Source organism: Gallus gallus, chromosome 6, assembly GCF_016699485.2.
Source record: "Gallus gallus isolate bGalGal1 chromosome 6, bGalGal1.mat.broiler.GRCg7b, whole genome shotgun sequence".
NCBI classification, from domain to species: domain Eukaryota; kingdom Metazoa; phylum Chordata; class Aves; order Galliformes; family Phasianidae; genus Gallus; species Gallus gallus.
This window is the reverse complement of record NC_052537.1, coordinates 35,279,520-35,298,821: the sequence shown is the minus strand read 5'-3', so window position 1 is coordinate 35,298,821 and position 19,302 is coordinate 35,279,520. Positions and strand designations below refer to the sequence as shown.

Below are 19,302 nucleotides of genomic sequence, written 5' to 3'. Positions count from 1 at the left end.
GGGGCAATGATATTTAAACACAAAATTGCTGGAAAAAGGATATGGAAATGAAATGTAGCAATCCATTAGCGAAAAATACACTCCCTTAAACCAAGACTTGTTTTAATGTCAGGTTGATAATTTTTCAATTACATAAAACGTACCACAAAAGTTGCATTAGAGTTCATAAACATGTCTTCACCGAGCCATTATGCTCCTCTACATTGGGATGCCAACAACCACTGCCTCATTAGGTGAGTAGATCCATGTGTTATATGGTACTGGGCAGTAAAACACACTAAAAAACGTGATGTCACCAAAAGGATGCAGGTACGAAAGAAGGGTGTGAGCTGCACAAGCAAACAACAGAGGCAATTCAGGGGCGCATATGACCAGTGCTACACGGTGCTGAGCCCATGGCTGTTTCCAGGGATGGCAATAATGACCTGGCAGTCATACCATGCACAACAGCCATCCTATTGCAGAGTCCCTCCCTCACTTACAAGCACAATTTACCTGTTTCCCTGAGTTCTATTCATCCAAGCACACCTCGTTTCACTTCAATTAATGTCAACGTTATATATTTCTTAATGGCTGTACTGTATTAGTGTCTCTTGTACAATGTTGAGGCACATTTGTTTTTGTAAAGAAGAGTGTAGCTTTACACTGTTTTATATTCATGTATATCACTGAAATTTATACTGTGCAGGGGAAATTTCCATTTTGCTACTGTTAACAAGCTGTTTGCTGTTTATCAGAGCATCTATAAAGGAAGCGAGAATTAAAAAGAACACATAGTTCAGGAAAACTTCATCAGCCTTTTGTTATTCCCCACTGCCTCCTGCTTACCTTGCAACCCTCTGTGCATCACACCCGGGCTCCTGAGCACCCCCTGAGCAGCACGGCCATTGGTGAGACTGGAGCCCTGTGGGTGCCCCACCTGGGAGCAATGGCAGAGAGCTTTGCATGGAGATTTGCAATTTCAATCTGAACGTCCCTAATAAACCCAAGGAACGCAGGCACTAGAATTCAGTTATGAGGTGCAGTAGCAGTACATCAACGTCATGCTTTATATTATGGCCTAGAAAAACGGTTGTGTTAAGCACTACCCAGGTCCTCAGAGACTGGACAATTATTTTTCAAGTGATATAAGCCCTGACAGCTTTAGCAACAACAGCACTCTATGCCAGCATTGTAATAAAGGCCCGTACAGCACCTCTGAGGTGTATATATCAGGTGAATATATAAGCAGTGCTGCACACACCTGTGGCTCTGCAGCCGTCCTGTCCGGCCCTGGCAGGTGGATAACGAGGTGCTGCATGCCTCCCCCACATGCCTTGGGTGCTACCATGAGTCCAAATGGGCTGGGTGCTGCTGCAATGGCTGTGCTCCAGCCCCTCCCAGCTCTGCACTCCTTACTCTGCAAAGCAAGCCCACGGGTTAGGGATGTTCCACCCACTCGGGTGCCACCCCAGGCTAACATCTCAGCCAGATCATCAGCAGCTGGAAAAAAAAAAAAAAAAAAAAAAAGAGGGGAAATGATGGAAAAGCCAATAGCCTCCTTAAATAAGTGTAACAGCACCACTGGGCTTCGCCACAATGATCCTGTACTTGCAGGTTGTATTTTTTCCTCTTTTTTTTTGCAGCGATATGTCAGGTTAAGCAGAGTATAGATGACACTCAACAGGTTCCAAAAAGACAAATAAACAAAAATTCCCTTGTAACCAATTTTTCTTTTTCCCATCAGAGAAAGCAAGGAGAAGTCAGTCTGCTGGAAACAAAATTTCATCCTGGGTATGTAGGACTGCAAGTGTTTAAAGATCCTTTGTAGTTATAACTGCAGAAGAAATTGCCCTGCTATCTTTCCATTTCTACTTGACACGCATCCAAAAGAACATCAATATTTCTCTTAAGACATTGCCAGACTTGACTGCTGTGAAGCTGCTATTATTCTCCCCTTTCCTTTAATTATTTTCTTCTGTATATAGAAATTTGTTTTCCTCAGCTGATAAATATCATCAATTTAAGGAATGCTACTATCATATAACCACACGAATATATTTAGCATATAGAAAGTGTGTTCTCCCTTCGTCATTATAATAGAAATACAACTTGATTTATAATAATGTTATTGTCTCCTACAAGCCATTCATTTTTTCCAGTGGAAGGGCTGCAGGTGCTAAGAGAGGAGGTGGCATTGCCAGAGCGTTCCATTGCTGTTTCTTGCTGGGGATTGCCCCCATGGCTTTCTGAAACTGGTGGGGTATCCTGAGGCCCTCTGGACCCCAGGTGGGATGTAAGGGTTTGAAGGTTGCTCCTATCTGTCATGCCCAGCAAGCCACCAGCACCGCATGGATGCATGAGCATCCTTCCTGGGGTCCCCACTATTACTGGGGTGCAGCCCACCTCCCCACACCACTGCCCCATTGGAGCAGCTGAGATCAGCTCAGCCTGCTGCTGGAAAGGGTTCCTCTGCTTACTTTGCAGAGCAGCAGCTGCAAGCACTGAGCTCCCCGGCTGCTGAGTCTCAGCTGAGGGTTGAGAGGTGAGAGCTTCCCATCCTACATCCACTCCTGCCTGCACCTATTTGCAGCCCCTACACAGAGTTCAGCTGCTCTGTGAGCAGGACTGAGAGGTGGCATCATTCATCTCAGCACACTCCCCGGGCTGGCAGCGCTGCAGCACAACGTAGCTGCTGAAAATGCCTCTCACTGTCTGGGACAGGGAAATTTCAGTCCTGGCAGTGATGCACATGTGCACACCAAGTTTGATATAATGAAGTGAAAGCCACATAGGGCTCCACTGACAAACACACCTGTAATTTACCTTTGCTGCTCAGGGGATTATCCACCTGAGGAAATCTCTGTCCATCTCTACAGCTGCTGCTTGCAGTGCACTGTGCCTTTGCCAGAGCTCTCCATCAGCGACTCCAGTGTTTGCAAATTCCCATTTGCAGTTTTTCCCTGACTCCTGCGCTCTGTTCTGAAATGGCCGCTCAGAAACACACGCAGCTTGGTTTTTTCCCCTCTTCCTTTTGTAAGGGAGGCATTTGTTTAATGAGACGTTGATGGATCTGAGCTGCCAGCTGGAATTGTCTCGGTGGTTTTGTGGTTTCTCAGCAGCAGCTTTTATTCCTGAGCTGTGGTTCTCCAGCCCACACTTCGCATGGCAACCCATGCTGAAGCCCTCAGGTGAAGTGATTTCTGCCCTCCTTCTTCCAGTATCTCTTAGTGCTCTGAGGTCCATAGGGTTGCCCTGCTGCTGGCACAGCCCACTGTTCTGGTCCCACACATAGCATCCAGAGATATACCACAACATACCACAACATACAGAAAAGACTTTTGGCTCAAGTAGTAAATCTTAAAAAAAAAAAAAAAAAAACACCCTTACTGTTATTTCTTGAATTATTGTCTCACCTTGAATATATGGAACTTAAAGTGCTGATTTTAACTTTAATTTGTTCATTACCAGAGGCCTTTTCCCCCGGACTGTGTCCCAAAGTGATGCTTGTGCATCAGGTGCAGGTATGGCATGATCCGTGGCATTGTACAAAGTACCCTGCAGTTGTTGTATTCCTGGATCCATCTTCCTACAAGACAAAAGATGTCAGGACAAAAGAAGATAGCAAATGGTATCCTGGGCTCCATCAGCAGAGGAGTGGCCAGCAGGAGCAGGGAGATGATTGTTCCTCTCTACTCTGCTCTTGTGGGGCCCCATCTGGAGTATTGCGTCCAGGTCTGGAGCCCCCATACAAGAAAGACAGGGAGCTGTTGGAGAGGGTCCAGATGAGGGCCACAGAGATGATCAGAGGGCTGAGCACCTCCCCCATGAAGGCAGGCTGAGGAAGCTGGGCTTGTTCAGCCTGGAGAAGAGAAGGCTGCGGGGTGACCTCATTGCAGCCTTTCAGTACCTGAAGGGAGCCTATAAACAGGAAGGGAGTCAACTCTTTCAAAGGGTGGATAACAGCAGGATGAGGAGAAATGGTTTAAAGTTGAAGGAGGGAAGATTTAGGTTGGATGTCAGGGAAAGAATATTTACTAAGAGAGTGGTGAGGTGCTGGAACAGCTGCCCAGAGAGGCTGTGGATGCCCCGTCCATCCCTGGAGGTGTTCAAGGCCAGGTTGGATGGGCCCCTGGGCAGCCTGGGCTAGTATTAAGTGTAGAGGTTGGTGGCCCTGCCTGGGGGGGCTGGGGGAGGGGGGGTGAGCTTGATGATCCTTGAGGTCCCTTCCAACCCAGGCCATTCTATGATTCTATGCCCCAGATGAGAGCAGCCAGCTGCAGTTCGTGCATGGTCCCGATGCACCGTGCCCTGCCCTGGGGAGCCAGGCACTACTGGGACACAGTGGCAGCCACCAGGGATGTGATTTGCAGCCACCAGGTTGGGGCAAAACCTGCCACGTGTTGGCTGGAAACTGCTACTCCTCCCTCTGTGTAAAAATGAATCAAAGCCATAATGCTATCTGTACTCCCAATTAGAAACTACAATCAAACAGTCCACAACCTTAGACCTCTCCATATTTGCTCCAGTCTCTCCTATTCAGGGATATATGGACTATCAGTTAATAAAAAATCCTTCTCTTTCTGATATAAATATTCACTAGATGTGGTTTCTTTTGTCTGCACAATAAATATTAAGGGGAAGCTCACCAGGAAATTAGAGCAGAGCCTGCAGCTGGCTGTCCTTGGATGATGTACTGCGAATGAACCGCGTCCTGTGGGGATTATTCCAGTCCCCGAACATCATACTTCTTGTATCTGAACATCAAAATATGCTTTCTTCCAACTCCAGACAACGGTACACATATAAATTTTCTAATGGATTTTCTGTTCAGCTGTCACTGTGGCTGATCCAGCAGACAGAAGTATATCAGCCACATCCATTTATATTAGAAGTACCGTAACGTTCCCAAAGTCGCTTTGAATTCGGTTTGATGGTCTCAGATTTTAAGTAATATGCAAAATCACATATTAAGCACTTTCTTTTGTACTCCTTCAACTGGTGTCATCCACCCGGGCGTGTGCAAGGCCTCAGACATGGTTACATAGCACATCCTTATATCTAAGTGGGAGGGATACAGGTTTGAAAGGTCAGTATGGAGTTGGTTGGGTGGTCGCAGCCGAAGGGTGACAGTCAGCTGCTGGGGTGGGCTCATAGGTGGCCATGAGGATGCTCAGAGGGCTGCAGCACCTCTCCTATGGAGACAGGCTGAGGGAGCTGGGGGTGTTCAGCCTGGAGAAGAGAAGGCTGTGGGGAGCTCAAAAGGTGCTAGTACCCTCTTAAACAAGTTGTTCTTACCTTCAGGCAGGATGGTAGCACAGGACTGAATGCTGGAGTGGTCTGGAAGGATACAAGGGGATGTCTGCTCTCCATCCATCGGCAGCTACACCGCATCCATCATTGTCACAAAAGCTGTTCCCGGCTCCCATCTGGCCCGAGTCCAGCCTGTGCTGGGGCTGTGATATTGGTTTTGGATAGATTAGCTCTCAGTTAGTCTTTAGCTGTCTCGCGGAGGAATTATTGTGCTATAATACAGTCTGTAATTACATGCTCACATGATATCTTTTCCATTCAATGCACAGGATGGAAATGTATGGAGAAGCGTTAAGGTTGCAGGGACAAAAGTGAATTTGACCTTAAGGTGCTTACATCCAATCTAAAATGCCTTCCTGTTAACACAGCTTGTCAAAATCTCCATTAATTACTCAAAGGCCAGATTTGCCAGGCTGCACATAGCAGCCAAGCAGGCAGCCCTTTTTGTCCTGAGAGCTCCATGAGTGAAATTCAGCCCTGGACACACTCAGGCAGAGAGGATAGGTGAGAGTAACACTACCAGCAGCTGGGAGGGAAGGGGACATCCCTCAGGGCTGGGCACGGCATGGGCGTTTGCACATACCCTTCCTCACATCTCCTTTGCACGCACCTGAAGCATCCCTTACTCATGGCTCTGCAGAATTGTTTTCCCAGCACAGGGCAGGTCTGTGCAGCCCCACAGCTGGGCTCTCCATGCTCACATCTCGCTCCAGCCAGGGATGCATGAAGGCTGAGGTCACCTATTTTGCAGCAACACCATTCCATGGTTCTACAGCACCTAAGCTGAGTTCTGACCCAGCTCTTCTCCAGTCATCCTCCTGCAGAGGCACTGCTGGCTCAGTGCATGGTGTCACTGCTCAGCAGTGCTCCTGGACCACCAGCAGACACTCAAGTCTCACTCTTACCACAGATCATTACACTGAAATCCCATTTTCAAGGCCATTATCTTCATTTATGTCGTTCAAGGAGTGCTATAGCCGGTCTCAGCTCTTAAAGTTCGTGTGGGAAAAGTAGCTGTGGCAACAACTGTAACACAGCAAATACTCAACAGGGCTTCATAACGCTGGGCTGTAGCATGTTAGACTTTCACATGTCACATGCATGCACAATAATTCACTGCTGACATTACTGAAAAAGCTTCAAAGGTATCATAAAAAACAACAGGCTGAGGTTTGTACAACTTGCTTCCTCATCAGGCATAACGCAACCATAGAATGGCCTGGGTTGAAAAGGACCACGATGATCATCAAGTTTCAAACCCCCTGCTATGTGCACACACACAGTGACAGCACACACCACTGCTGAGCTCACCTGCAGTGATGTTCTCCCAGGTAATTTTGCTTTGTGAATTGAGCAGAATTTTTCCTCAGAGTATCAGTAGCTGTAGCCCATAATACGTGGACATCTCCTCAAAGCATACAAAGCTGCTGACTCAGCATGGTGGGGAAGTCATGCCCAGACCACTGCAATGCCCTACCTGCGCTGAGAAATATATCCATCTGAACCCCGCACAGCCGAAAGCTCCTGTATGACAAGACAACAAGGAGAGGAGAATTCTTGCAAAAAGAGGCTCTTCTGGTACACCCCTCTATGGGGACAGGAAGGGATGTGGCTCTGGGCAGCCTGCTCTGGTGGTTGGCAGCCCTGCACATCGCAGGGGGGTTGAAACTAGATGATCATTGTGGTCCTTTTCAACCCAGGCCATTTTGTGATTCAGGAGTTCGGTCCCTCTCATCTTTCCTATCTGGGCAGGGCAGGGGGTGCCCAGGCAGGGGAAGGTGTCAGGGCTGCAGGTAAGCCTGGCCCCACTGCTGCCACAGAGGGATGCAGTGAGGGGCAGCAACAGCTGGCTGCATTGCCCAGCACTAAGTCCATGTCCTATATACCTACCCTTTGTATACCGTGTTTGCTGTTCAGACATATCCTATAAGCTTCAGGATTTTCTTAGCTGCAATAAAGCAAGTCTGTTTGTGCCGCAGTAATATCCTGGAAATTATTACCCCTCAAAGAAAAATCAATTTTTTAAGTTATGTATTACTTAGGGGAAAAAATGTGAGCAAGGAACATTTGTCCATGTTATTTATTTCTGTTGCACTACAGTGATGGGGGGTTGAGATGACATCTCAGGACTACTTGTTGACTGATGTTTGGACTGACTGAAATCAGATTAAGCCTAACTAACTGACTTTAAGACTAACAGTTAAGGAGCAGCTTGAGGAGTTAAACAGCAGCTCTTTGCTTCAGAGCACTGACGCTGAGTTTCATCTTAGAGGATGCTGCCACCTGTTTGCATCCACTTTCAGGCAGAAGCAGGGAGCTGTAGATTCCTTTTTGATTCAAACAAAAGCTAAATGATTTAATTCCCTTTCACCAGTCATTATGTCCTATCAAAGCAGACTGCTTCCGAGGAGAAGCTTTTTGCAGGACCCCTCAGTGCATCTCTCTGCTGTTTTGGGCCAATGAGAGCTGAAATGTAGCACAAAAGCTTCAGCTCTGATCCTTCAGGGCTTGAGTGTTCAGAGCATAACTGGATATGGTGTAGGGAGGGTGATTACATTCCTATTCAATTTGTTTTTTTTTGACTTGCCATATGCAGCCAGGAGGGATATCCTTATGCAGATGCATTTGTCGTACAACACTGCTCACAGTAACAACGAAACCTGTCTGACAATCTACCTTATAGCCCTCCCTGGTTCTACAGCCTCAAGATCCTAAGCCTCAGCATGTGACTATGCAAGGATAACAGAAATACGACCAGCATTTGCCCCCTTCTAATTCTTCAAAATGTCAAGATGATACCAAATATCTGGGTTTGCTTTCTTTTGTTTTTGCAATTTCTACCTCTTTGGTAAGTAAAGTCCAAAATCACCATCAAAATAAAGCAGCAGGGCAAGTAGTCACGATGTGCAAGCCATGGCCCTTGTGCAGCAGCCTCACAGGGCCAGCAGTGGGCAGCCAGCATGTCGTGGTCTCCTGGGAGGAGGTGGCATCTATGCAAAAGCTGCTGATTCCTCCATAGGGGCATGGACACAACACTTCCAGTGCAACCATGGTGCTCTTGCTGTTAAAGCTTTCTGTTCCTCTGCTTAGATGACATTTAATTACCTTTTCCTTCTCCCTTCAAAAGCCAAATAAAACCACAAGTTAAGTTCTACTGAACAATGACGATATTTCAGTTGTTTGGTGGTTTCCATCTCCTCTGTCCCAATAAAAAAAGTGGTGATATCACATTTTCACCACCAATGCATAAACATCACCAAGCCCATAACACACAGGGATTCACTCCAAATCTAGAGGCTGGCAGCCCTGCCTGCAGCAGGGGGTTGGAATTTGACGATTCCTGGGGTCCCTTCCAACCCAAGCCATTCTATGATTCTGTATGTAATTTTCATCAGCGGTTCCTGTAATAAATCCAACACCACGTTTGCATTTCCAGCATATGTTGTTTGCCTTTCCAACATAGCAGCTTCTGAAAGGCTGTTCCCCTCCGACGTGACACATCTGACAGTGCCACAGGAAGCGGGGGATCTTCAAAGAGTGCCACAGCATTGCTGGGAGTGCAGAATGCATCCGTGTGCATCTCACAGCAGGAAAAGCAGCCACTTCGGGAGTAATTAATGCAAATCACTGCTCCACGTGTTCACATACACGCTTGTTCTGCTGCGAGGATCTTGCCGTGCAGAGTAGCAAAACGCACAAAGTAACAGCCATGGTTTGGAAAAAAGGAACAAATCCAGCACAGAGCAACGGTGGGTGGGACGTGGGGTGGGCAGAAAGTCATGGTACGTGCCCAGGAAAGCTGCACCTCACCCTCTGATGGCATATGTTTGCTTAGTGATGGCCGCATTGCACCTTTGAAATACAGTTTTGGTACTCTGGGAGGAAGAGAGGTCCCAACTTCAGCACATCCACGAGTTTGGGCCCAAATCCTGCATACCGTATTTAAAATATCCCTATTATCACCCCTATCAGTCAAAGGCTCTCAGAGCCCCTGTGGACACCACGAGCCACCGGTGATGGTGAGGGTGAAAGCAGCTCCTGGCAGAGAGCAACCTGCAGTCGTGCAGATGAGGAGCCGTACCCCACCCTCAGGTTACACCATCAGCGAGCAGGGAGCTCTCTGGGACCAATTCTAAACACATCAGATGGTCACATTTGGAGCAGAGTTTGTAAAAATGGTGCTCAGCGTGCTTTCTGTGATGGTACTTCTGTTATTTAAATCCATTTTCCTGCATACCAAATTTGCTACCGTTAGCTAATCTGCTTCATGTCAGATGAAAGTAGAGATAATACGAATACTTAAAGGTTCCATTTGATACAAATTTTAGATGAGACACAGTGAAACGGAAGAAATTTCTGAAACAATTCACTTGACACTTCTATACAGTTCATTTCCTTCGTTTTCATTTTGCCTGCATCTCATTTTCTCTGTAAATTCCTCCATCCAGGCTGTAAATTCTGCACAATGCGATGGCAGTCACAGATGACCCTTTAAAGCCGTGTAGGTGACTCGGGAACTCAAGACTCGATTTCAAAAACGAGTTACAATTCCTCATTGAAAGTCAGCTCATGTCTCTAAGTAGCTTGATCCCTTCCTAAGACTTTGCCCAGCCTTCCTTCCTTCCAATAGACATTTTAAACACTTTGCTCCTCTGTATCTTTTGAACTCGTACACGCTCATATGAGTGCACATAACAGCTCGTGTGCACCTGAGCCATCCGTGCTTTAGCAACTTACTGAGACAGGGGAGGTTTAGGGTGGATATTAGGAGGAAGTTTTTCCCCCAGAGGGTGGTGACGCACTGAACAGGTTGCCCAAGGAGGCTGTGGGTGCCCCATCCCTGCAGGCATTCAAGGCCAGGCTGGATGTGGCTCTGGGCAGCCTGGGCTGCTGGTTGGTGACCCTGCACATAGCAGGGGGTTGGAACTGATGAGTACTGTGGTCCTTTTCAACCCAGGCCATTCTATGCTGCTATGATTCTTTCAGACAAAAGCACGAAGCTACAGCCGCACTGAGCTATGAAATAGTTACCACATCCAGGAGTTTGCTCCAGAAAGCAACGTCCATTATCAGATATTCAGAGACATTGTCTACCAGGTTTTGCAAGCTTCCCTCTCCCAGCTGAAGAAATCAGCCCTGTAAAAGCCTCCTGTAAAACCACATTATGATTTTTTCTCATCATTGCATTACTAGGACCTAAGAGAAATGAGAAATAATCTGGATATCCATAGGACATGGGCAATTTCTGAGAGTTCCTGGAAGATGGTAAGCAAATTGATGTTACCCTTGACTTTGTGCTCTATTTCAATTTTATACATAGCATTTTCCTCTTCCATTTAATGGAAACTTAATTGCTAGAGAAAAAAGAAAAAAGAGAGAGAAGCAAAACCAATGTGTGTTTCAATGCACACAATATTGCTTCCAGACATCGGGTCTGAACAGGGGATTTCTCAACACGGAATGCTTTTCTTTGGGAAGGAATGAATTGTGCATGTCAGCCCAGAGCCACAGTGACCCTCCCTCAGCCCACAGCCACGACCTGAACTGTGTGTTCCTTCTCTACTTTTTACAGCCATCAGCTGAAAGAAGGCTGGGAGTGGTTCCCCAGTGGTCCCATATCCTGCAGGGAGATGGCAAAGAGAATTTGGGACTGAGCAGCCAAATCAGTAACAAGCAAAGGCTTTCCCACCAGGGCATTTCTGCTTTGCCTCAACAACTGATATTCTCCATATAGTGCAAATATCTCTTGTTGGAAAGGTTCCTTGCAACCCCATTAAGATACTTTTTAGCTTTTCACAAATGCAAGGAGGGAATAAATAGGCTTAAGTAGTTGGTGTGATGCAATCAGGTCATTTATATAATCATAGAATCACAGGGTTGGAAAGGACCTATAAGATCATCTTGTCCACCTGTCCTTCCATCACCACTGCTACCACTAAGCTACTAAACCATATTGCATAGCACCTCATCCTGATACCTCTTCAACACCACCAGGGACAGCGGTGTCCCACCACCTCCCTGGGCAGCCCCTTTCAGTGCCTGACCACTCTTTGAGAGAAAAGGTTTTTCCTTATGTCTCATGTGTGTTAATTTGAATTTAGCTGAAATAAAACTGTGACTTTCTGGGTAATCTCAGGGTGAAAGTGAAATGTAAGGAAAGGAATGAATCTTTGTGCCATGTCTAAACTCAATCTGATCTAAACATTCCATTTTTGTTCTAAAGAAAAGAAGGATATAACAGTGTGAATTTATGTTTCCTTCCTCTGCTTTCATTCTCATAAATCATCCAATCCCATACTGAATCTCAGCACCCGGTGCTGCTTTTTCCACCAAGCAATTCTGAGACTTGTGCACTGGATGAGAAAAAAGGACAGATAGGAAACTCATGTTGCTTAACAAGCAGGAGAGCCTCCCAGGTTACAGAAACCAAGATCTCAAGACCAAGAAGCCACGCTGGATGTGGCTCTGGGCAGCCTGGGCTGGTGGTTGGCGACCCTGCACATAGCAGGGGGTTGAAACTGGATGATCATTGTGGTCCTTTTCAACTCAGGCCATTCTGTGACTCTATGATTCTAAGACTCTATGATCCTTTTATTTGCTATGGCATCTTTCCAATGCATAACAAGATCTTTCACCTGCATATATAGCTGTTTCTCCTTCTGGACCACTGTGACAGATGGGTGTATTAAATACCAAAATAACGCTCAATTCGTACTGTAGAAGTGTGATGCTTGTTAGAGAAGATTAAAATCCAGAATGGTAATAATGGATATTATTCTTGCTTTTCTGTCTAGCTCAAGCATTGGGGTATAGCTTGCAGGTGGACGTGGTACCAGTCTGAGTATAAAAGCAGCCACAGCACAGGCAGTGCTGCAAAGCAGCCCACACAAAAGCTCACCTGCAAGAGCTTTGCTGTGGCTGCTGAAGCTGCCAGGGTTGCAAGCTGCCAGGTGCACCACACGGGGCATCGCCCAGAGCTGCGCTGTTCTGAGAGCTGTCCCTGAATTAGCACCAGGACGATTGCTGCAAAATGCTTTTGGACCAGTTCAGGCAACAAATGGCTATTTCTTAGCAATTCATAATGTTCTCTCTCCATTGTCTTTTTCTTGTGTCCCATTTATCCCCTGACAGAGCCGCTGAGCAGCCCTCAGCTCAGCCAGCACTGCTGCACATCTCCCACCTGCTTCCCCACACACCTCACCTCCATGCAAAGAAGTCTCTTCCATGAGTGAAATACACTACATCTGCTAAATGCACCAAAGAAAAGCAAGCAAAACAAGTAAACAAACAAAAAAAGCCATCAAATTAAAACCAAAAAGGCACACTTTGCTTGAAGTAGCAATAACTAGCAAGGATTTGATCTCCCTGCCAAACAACAGCTATGGTAAAATAGAGCATGAAGAGTTACTGCCTGCACCCAGAAGTTCATTCACAGACACCAAATGAAGTGTAAAAATCCTCTTTTGCCCATAGATTATGCATTAAAAAAAAAAAAAGAAAGAAAGAAAAAATGAAGGATACTTTTGCAGGCCACAGCTGAAGCCCAAGCATGCAGTTGGTAAACATCTATTAAATACACGGGTCTCAGGATGATCAAGGTCTAAATGTCTGCAATAAATAATGTGAGTAGCTATGCTTTTTACAATTCCCCTTTCCCTGTTACTAATTGCAAGCATCCTATTAGCTTTAATTACAGCTACTAAACATTCAGCAGCCATGCAATATTTATCAATCTAGCTGCAGTGGCTCCTAGGTGATGCTTTTCCTGAGATGAGGCTGGTTCTGCTTAGCACCAGAACAAGGTGCCTATGCAGTATGAGGAATCTGCACAAAAGCATTAAATCACTCAGGAGTGAGTAGCTGAGCAATAAACACATTTAGAACTCCTTTAAAAGCTCTGGTTAAAGCCAGGAAGGCGTGTCCTCCAGGGGATGCCCTCTTCCATCCTCCTCCATCCCTCACAAAAACGGTGGGATCCCTCAGACACAAAAAGAGCAATCATTAGCTCACACGGCCCTTCAGCATATTGTCTTCAGGCATTCATTAACACTAACCCTGTTCTGACTTAGCTGCACAACTCCAAACATAGTGCCACCGATGGGGACCCCGTGGTGCTGCAGAGCTCCCACCTGGAGAAGTGCTGCCCACGGATGTTGGGGTTTGAAGTGAAATGCAGATGGCAGGGATGGCAATAACTGTGACAGTGCTGAGAGCAGCAAACCTTGCTCTTAATGGGAGCTCCTGGGTGGCTTCTCACCCCATCTCCTCATTAAGACTTACTTGCTCCTGAAGCCAAAGCCGTTCCCCATCACGCAGCCACAGGTGCACGCAGACAGGAGCTCCCCACCAGCAGTGCGCAGCCCAGTGGGAAGCCAGGGAATGCAGCGGGTTGCTGTGACATCTCCTACGTGCTCCTCTACAGATGGTCCTTGTGTTCTGCAGAGCCAGAACACAGGGACATGGGGATGCAAGGACACAGGGACACCAGGATACGGAGACATCAGGACACGGGGCACCAGGACGGGGGGACACAAGGACAGGGGGTACCTGGGCACAAGGCACAAGGACACAGAGACATCAGGACACAGGGACACAAGGACAGGGGGGCACCAGGATACAGGGACATAAGGACACAGGGACACAAAGACACTGGGACACCAGGACGTAGATACATCAGGACACACAGACACCAGGACACAGGGACACCCCCACAGCAGGAAGGGGAACATGCAAGCAGAGCCCTTCGCCCCACTTGTGCCCTCCTCCCCCTGAAGAGGCCCCGTCGCAGTGCCTCCCCGCCGCAGGGAATGGCAGTTTCCTAGAACAGCATCCCAGAGTAGAAGACGTAGCTGCTGGAAACTTTAAAGGATTATTACAGAAATGGTAATAAACGCTATCGATGATTCCTGTATTTTTCTGCATTTAAAAAGAGCATTTATCACAGCTATGGGTTTTAACAGCCCTTAAATTTTTTTTATCACTGCGAGTGGATTTGTAGTGCTGTGCACTATATATTTAACACTTCTGATCTACACAATGATTATTTGGTGTAAAAGCTGATCTTTTTCATTTTAATTTCTCCGTTACTATGCATCCTTTTCATTTTGTCATGTTTGTTTCTTACCTATTAAGAGACTTTGTGCTCACTGGAATTACCGTTGCCTTACCTCCAGGCTGGTTGGTTTCCTTGATTGAGCAAGGTAGTGGAGCTGACGGTGTATTCCCATCTAAAGATAAATTTACTAACAAAAAACAAAGGATGAGGAAGAAGCACATGTGCAAGCTGCTGGGTTTGAAGCTGGAGACAGAAAAGGAAAGAGAAAAATGCTGCCAGAATCACAGGGAAAACTCAACAAAAGAGCTTTTGAGCTAAGCCTTGACCCCAAAGAGGCTACAGAAGTAGGAGATGAGACACTATTTCTTTTTTGATTCTTCCAAAGAAAGACTTTTATGTTCTCTGTAACAAATAAACATTTCTACCACTGATACCTGGTGCTGTGCCAGTTGGTAGCAGTGACAGTCAGGAGCTCTGGCAGCAGGGATCTCCGACACGTTCTCACACCCATAGAGCTCATGCAGGGTTGCCAGGATTCACACAAATTCTTCTTGTGACATTTGTGGTGTTTTCCTCCTCACTGTACCTGCATGAAAATATCAAGGTGACAGAAGATATCTCAAGGTTCACATTCAAATGCTTTTCAAGACCAATGGGAAAGACTGAAGAAATGTTCAGAGTGAATTGCTTTATTTTGAAGGTAATTCATGCCACATAAGCTTCCTATTTATTTAAACACTGTAAATTCATTCATAGTTAATGCATCTCTACCACAGCAAGGACCTGAATTAAACCTAACTTGTGTGTTTTGTAGATCAGACACTTAACACTCACCTCAGCTCCCTGCCACCTGGAGGGAGTGTGAGCCAAAGGCTTGAGCAGAGCCTGTTCTCCCTGGGAATGCCCTGCACCCACCAGGCTGTTGGCACAAGAAGATGCTTTCAGCCCCTTTGCTTGAAGCTGCACTGTGGCATAGCAAAGCATTCAAGCATTGACGGCCCGGAGATTAAAGAAGCAGCACAGATGGTTTGCAAAGGGCTGGGGAAGCATCATCCTGCTGGCTCCAGGCCTGGCCAGCAAAATGGCCTGGTTCTGGCTGCCAGGGGTGGCTGTAAGCCAGAAAGCACAGTGCTCCTACAGGGCAGTGTATGCAGAGGCACAGCTCTGACGCACTGAACAGGTTGCCCAAGGAGGTTGTGGATGCCCCATCCCTGCAGGCATTGAAGGCCAGGCTGGATGTGGCTCTGGGCAGCCTGGGCTGCTGGTTGGCGACCCTGCACATAGCAGGGGGTTGGAATGAGATGAGCATTGTGGTCCTTTTCAACCCAGGCCATCCTATGATTCTATAATCTCAGCACTCCAGGGTGCCAACATGAAATTTGGAGAGTTCTGTTAAACAGAGAGAGTCTAATTTGTGATGATGGGCCTTGGTGCCCAGCTGCTCATCCCTTGAGTTACCTGTTCTTACAGACTGTTGCTTACCAATTCCAAGGTACCATGCAGGCAGTGCAGTCCACCTGCAGCATGGCAGCACTGTATGGAAGGCTGCTGTACATACACCTTTCTCAAATTCTCATTTCCAGCTATCTGAGACAACTTTGTTCTGGTGTAATTTGAAACAATATATTGCACTGATCCTACACGCACAGACATCAAAGTTGCTCCCATCTACGTACAAAGCGTGAGACTTGCTCCATTACAGCATTCAAATCAGGCAGAAGACAAGACTCTTTGATCCGGTTTTGTTGCTTCCTGAGTTTTGTTCGTTTGTTTTCCCATGGAAGTGAGAGATGTAGCTTAAGAAACCTCTATACAAATTGTCCCTGGTGTAGAATGTGACAAGCAAGCAGACGTGGTTCATGAACATTTATGATGTATTAATCAAACCAAGACAATCTTCCTTCCACGCACGCAGACAACCACATAAACAACTTTGTCAGCACTGGCATAAGAATAAATGAATTAACAGTTTCCAGTGTGTGAATTTTCTTCTTTAAGCTAAGTGTGAAGAACACAACAGATATGAAAGGAGGTTCTGCTGGCTGTGCCAATGGTATACATGCATATACGTAATTGGCAGAAAGGAACAGAGTAAAGCTGCAAAGAAAAGCAATGTCCTGTCAGATCAGGGCCATTTATGTAAGTAAGTGTAAGCCCAACACTGCCAAATAGATATCAGGAGGAGAATCCATTCAGTGATATTGAAAGGCAGGGTATCCCCTCTAGCTAAGAAAACTTATTAGTCTGACAAATGTCAAGTGCTAATCTAGGACTAAGGGGATTTAATTTTATGAATTGTTTTCATAAATATTCTAAAATGTCTTTAGAGAGACATATTATATAGTTTCAGATCCCTTGAATTCGTAAAAATATTTTAGCATGGAATGTGAATAATTCACTGCTATGATTTTATCTAAATAGGAAAATGATGCTTTATTTGTTTGCGCCTTAAACCACAGCCTCTCAACGTCTCCATTTGCCACAAGCCCAGGGAAGCAACGATGTACAGGGGAGGAAAAGAGCGAGAGTCAACCAAGCGCTGCTCCTCACAGCTCCTCTGCCTCAGATAACATGAATGAACACCGTTATTCTATCTCCGCGGCACAGCAGTACTTCAGAGCGCCGTTCCAGCGGCCGCATCGCCCTCTATTCTTTTTATGGGAGTCTGGGAGGGGAGAGTTGGATTTTCTGTGCTCTCCGTGCCAGCCGCCTGCTGTCAGCGGGAGAGTTCCTCTCTCTGTTGCTCGTTCCTCCTTCCACGGGAGCAGTGCTGGAAGCTGAGTTGGGAGAGATGAAAAGCGCTTCGCAAGGAGCAGGGAGGGGAAGTGAGAAACTGGCGCTTGCTTTGTTTACTCAGCTCCTTTTGTTCCAAGGACCATCCTGCAGGGCAGCCCTGCACCGTGCCTCGCACAGCAGCAGCCCAACATCCTCTGCCCCTTCATTTCTGCTTTTCTTTGTGAGTCAGCCATGCTGGGTGTATTTTCCCACCACCCTGTCTTGAAGCGCGTGGTGGAAGCCAGGGCTCGCACGTCCTGCTCCGAGGTCTGGCATGTCTGACTGAGACACTGCAGCACTGAATGCCCGCTGTTCGGGTGGAACCCCTTCTTGCTTCAGTGCTGCAAGAGTAACCCCTGGTGCAACACGCCTTCCCCACCAAAACTTCTTTACATCACTTCAGAGATACATAGAATCACAGAATGGCCTGGGTTGAAAAGGACCACAGTGATCATCAGTTCCAACCCCCTGCTATGTGCAGGGTCGCCAACCAGCAGACCAGGCTGCCCAGAGCCACATCCAGCCTGGCCTTGAATGCCTGTAGGGATGGGGCATCCATGGCCTCCTTGGGCAACCTGTTCAGTGCGTCACCACCCCCCGGGTGAAAAACTTCCTCCTAATATCCAACCTAAACCTCCCTGTCTCAGTTTAAAACCACCCCCCCTTGCACTATTACTATCTACCCTTGTAAACAGCTGTTCCCCCTCCTGTTTATATGCTCTCCTCAAGTACTGGAGGGCCACAATGAGGTCTCCCTGCCTCACAGACTGCAGACAACTACTGAGGTGACAATCAAGATGGAATAAATGACAAAGAAAACAGCACTCCATGCCCTTTTCCTCATTCTCTGACTAATGCTGCTTTATGTCAGGGTTTGCCCTCATGCCCCACACTTGCCCAGGGCACAAGGCTCTCCTGCCTTGAGTCGTCCTTCCCTACTTCCAGCAATGCCTGTTGATCTCCTTCAAAGCTCCTCAGTACAGTAATTTCTGAGCATAGAAAGCCCATCTTTAATAATAACATTTCCCAGTCAGTTGTTATATCCTTGCAAAAATGACATTAGGTACTCTACAATACAGCCAAGTATTTCAGCAGTAAATGAGATCGTGCTCACCTGAATTTATTCCCCAGTACAGGCATGGTCTGGAGAATCACTGAAGTGCAACATTTCGACTCTTCACCATCACACAGACGTCAGAGCAGAGTCGGTTTGGTACGCGTTTGCCACCAGCATCAGCACCCTGTGCCCTGCCTCGTTTCCTAGCACCGTCTGTGCTCAGCTTCTCCACCGGGCTTTCATGCCTGCGATAGGAGAAACAAGACTTCTCATCCATGGCAGATCAGCTTCTGCTTTCTAAAGGGAAGAGCGTGTCACTTTATAACTCAATTGGTTCTACTTTCTGCCTATTTTGCATTTAATTGCGCAGTCATTTGGTACATGGAGAGGGACAGAACAAATATCATTATTTTCAGCAGAGAGACTTTCTGCTGTTTTGCTCTACTTCATTAGACAGAAACAAGCACAAATCCTGGAAACCAAGTATTAAAAGTTCAAAAGAAATTACACTTTCAAAGAAGGGAAATAACTGTAATAACCACCCCTTCTTTAACAACAAACACATCTTAGTGAAGATGTGATCATCTGAGGCAACACGCTGGTTGTGCACAAGTTTTCTTGTGCACCACGGAGCTATGATGTCATGGCAGAGGTTTGCTCTGTGCTCACCTCCCCCTCACTGCCTGCTGCGCAGAGCAGAGCAGCCCTGGGCAGTGGGGTTTCCATCTGCAGTCCCTGTGGCCTTTCCAGATCCTCTCCTGGCAATATGGACTGGAAGTGATTCTTGTCTGCAGGACAAAACAAGAAATAACTCCACTTTCTGGAGGAGGTGGAATCATAGAATCATAGATCATAGGATGGCCTGGGTTGAAAAGGACCGCAATGCTCATCCAGTTCCAACCCCCTGCTATGTGCAGGGTCGCCAACCAGCAGCCCAGGCTGCCCAGAGCCACATCCAGCCTGGCCTTGAATGCCTGCAGGGATGGGGCATCCACGGCCTCCTTGGGCACCAACCTCTGGGTGAAGAACTTCGTCTTCATATCCAACCTAAACCTCCCCTGTCTCAGTTTAGAACCATTCCCCCTTGTCCTATCACTGTACACAGACATTCTCACATTTTCTG

At 46.8% G+C, this 19,302-nt stretch overlaps 1 long non-coding RNA gene across 1 annotated transcript; it reads right to left on the bottom strand.

The window, feature by feature from the left end:
* Positions 1-3,358: 3,358 nt before the first annotated feature.
* LOC121111147 lies at positions 3,359-19,092 on the bottom strand. Its single transcript, XR_005860817.2, has 7 exons — positions 18,849-19,092; positions 18,237-18,424; positions 14,782-14,933; positions 14,460-14,519; positions 13,573-13,728; positions 5,278-5,435; positions 3,359-3,568 (listed from the first exon to the last, which is right to left on the bottom strand). It is a non-coding gene; the product is annotated as an uncharacterized LOC121111147 (long non-coding RNA).
* Between the last annotated feature and the right edge of the window lie 210 nt (positions 19,093-19,302).